Genomic DNA, 3479 nt, shown 5'->3' on the forward strand with positions numbered 1-3479 from the left:
ATATCCACGGTGGTTGTCTATACACATTTCTGCAATTAGCTTGCTGACATGGCTGTGGCTCCAGTTGTCTGTTTCTATGTGGCCCTTTTGTGGGTTGATTGTGTCAGCTGAGGGTCAGATATGGTGGGCAGTTTGTACTCCTCTGCATACATGTTCAGTCACAGTCGTTCCATGTTGGCCTGTACCTATGGGACATATATACGGAACAGGGGAGGTCCCAGGACCAAGCCTTGTGGGATGCCACTTATATCTACTATGTAGTCTGACATGGATGCAGCATGTTTGACCATGTCAGTTCTGTCCTTGGTCTGGTTTGCAACCCCTCTAGTGACATAGGGGTTTATATTTAAGCTGGTGAACATATCCATACTGAACACATAGGGTATTGTCTGGAAGCATTTGCACGGTCCAGCTACACTGTGTGGACCACATTGCCCTCATCGATGACCTTAATGACTGTTTCAAATGGGTCAAACATGTTTAGAGGTAGGATCTGCACTTACGACAGCCACACTGGGTAGGATCTGGTGTCAGTAGGTCCCCAAAAGCTTTATGTCTGCAGTACATGCTGATCCTTTCCATAGCTGTGCAGACCAAGCTTGTCAGGATCCTGGGGTGGTAGTTTGCAGTATCCATTCAGGCAACACCTTTGTTGTGAAGGACCACTGTTGTTGTTGTACACTGCTCTTTGGGTACATATCCTGTGGTAAGGCTGACATTGGGCAGTAGTGTGATTTGGCATTCCATTCTTCTTGGAGTCCATGTTGGCCTCAGCCCAGGACACCATCTCATACCATTGCTGCTGTGTGTTTTGCTTTGTAGATGCTGGCTGTTACCTCAGCATCTGCAATGTCAGGGGGCCAGCAGTCTGCTGGGATAGATATTTTGCATTCTGGAGGGGGTGTTTGCATTGCACCTGTCAGGTTGTATGTTGGCAATATGTGTGTGTGTTTTGTATGTTGTTTGTAATAGCTGTGTGATTCGGAGCATATCTGTGAATTCCCAACATGGTTCCTACCATCAGTTGAGTAAACCTTGTGATTATCCTTAGTGTCCTGTACAATTTGTATCTTCATAAGGTCATAGGTTCATACTAGGCTATCCACCCTAGGGCATTAGTAAGCCTAGCCAGAGTGTGTGTGTCTTTCGCCGCTCCTTGCTATGTGAATATTATGGCCATTTATGATTTTCTTTACTGTGCCTCTTTCTGGACGTGACACATTGCAGACCCCCAATGTACATCTACGATCATCCATCCACTTGGCAATATTCCTGTTGAGGGGTGTCAGTGAGGGGCTCTGCCTAACATGGTGTGGGATCCTGTTCCAGGGTGTGGGGAGCCTCTGGGTTATGTATCTGTCCCTCCAGGACATCCTATTTCATTATGTGTTGAGGTTGACATCTGTCACTCTCACAGCTCCAATGGCTTTGATTTCCTGGGGTGGAGCATGTCCATTACTCCTGTGTTGGACATGGCCTTGTACAACAGACATACAATGCCTCTGTGTAGGCAGTCTGTGACTGCATTCAGCTGGGGTGTCTACAGCCAGGCAGCATATGACATATATTTGACACCCTTTTTCCTCTTGGTGAGGTACCTTTGAGGTCTTCCTAACCGCTGCAGGTGTCAGGTACGGTACATCCCATATGAGTCATTGTACTAGATTATGGGTCTGATAAGGGAACAGTACAGGGGCACAGTGACTTCTGTTGATGTAGATGTGAATCCTTTCATGATACGGTGTCCAATATAGACAGTCTTCCTAGCCACATTGGCATTGTGAGTATCACATGACAGGTTACTGTCGACTTGTGTCCCTAGGTCCCTGATTACTCCTTGCATACATAATGGTTTACCACCTATGTGGTAATTTGTGAGTACCTTGTTTGGTATTTGGTGGGACATTCATACTGTCCAGTGTCTTCAGGATGTCTGGGTGGGGTTCCAGTGTGTGAGAGTGTGGTCTGTCGCATGCTACCAACTGTACAGCAGTTTTGACTACAGTTAGGTGCACATGGGTGGTCTCCGCTGCTTTGTGCATTGTCAGTTACCTGGCCGTATGGGTGCCTGTGCTGCATATGGATACTCCCCCTCCTTTGATGTTTTGGTCCAGGTGTTGGGGCCATAACACATGATATGAGGTATAACCTGGTAGTGCTGGTGTGCTGTCAGTAGGCTTGCAGCAGGCTTCTGTCACTGCACAGACATCGATGCCCAAACACACGCTCTATTACAGTACGTGTTTGTGCATGTGCCTCATTATGGCGTTCCTGTTCAGGTGTGTGTGCATTTCTGATGGGTGTCATCAGCCATGGCTCCAGTGCATAACCTGCATCCCCCACTAGGTGTCCATGTGGGATTTCCCCATTGGTAAATGTCTGGTACAGCTGCGCCAAATGCCAGATGTGGGAATCATGGTAGCTCCCAGGGCAGCCAGCGCACACATTCATTATTATGCCCTGGGCATCACGCACGACCTGGCAGTTGATGGAGGGGAAGCCCTTGTGGTTAATGTAGGCCCTACCCTGCTCGCCGGCTGGTGCTTTGATGTGTATGTGCGTGCAGTCTATTGCACCCACTACCTCAGGGTATTCCGCTATTTGCTGGAAGAGACGCATATTGCTGGCCAGTACCTCACGGGCATTGGGGAAATATACTTAATCACCGACATGTGCTGACATGGCATCCAGGAACTGGTGCAGTACCCTGGAGGCTGATGCCTGTGATATCCCCATCAGATCACCAGTTGGTCTCTGGAAGGTACCTGTTGCTAGTATTCTTAGGCCAACCCATACCTTGGTTTCCACTGGGATGGGTTCCCTTCTGTTGGTTCTATGTGTGAGGCGTGGCCTGCACAGCTCGACTATTTGCTGCAGTAGCTCTCTGTCCACTCTATAGCGCTCTACTATCTCCAGCTCATGTGACCCGTGGTAGGTGACCCTGGGCCTGTACACTCTTCTCCGTCTCCTCACTGTGGGTTGTCTGGCACCATCTGCATTGTCACCACCCTCAGCAAGTCACCTATGTCTCATTATGACAGCTATGGCAGCCCCTAGCATTTCTGCTCTGAGTTCAGCTTTTTCAGTTTTCACTTCTAATAGCATACTCCTGTATGCAGTGTCTCTTGAGAGAAACATCCTGCACTGCTGTTTGCAGAGTTTTAAGTGCTGGGCTGGGCTACTATTCTGCCTGTGTAATTGCCTGCTTCTAATTGTTTTCACCTGCTAGCTCCAGCAGTATTCCCTGCTAGCTTCCTACTAATTCTGTTGCTTTCTTTTTCCTTTCTGTTTCCTCATGGAGGAGCAGCGTGCATACCAGCAGAAACACGCTCACAGTGGCTTACACATGTGCACACATGCTAACACGGTTCAGGATCTGCCTATTTGGCTTAAAACGCGTGCACACCAGCGCAAACAGTGTTACAAATCTACCAACATGCTCCCACATGCTCAGTCTGCCTTATACGCGCGCACACTGC

Source organism: Protopterus annectens, chromosome 1.part1, assembly GCF_019279795.1.
Source record: "Protopterus annectens isolate FY-2018-M chromosome 1.part1, PAN1.0, whole genome shotgun sequence".
Taxonomy (NCBI): domain Eukaryota; kingdom Metazoa; phylum Chordata; order Ceratodontiformes; family Protopteridae; genus Protopterus; species Protopterus annectens.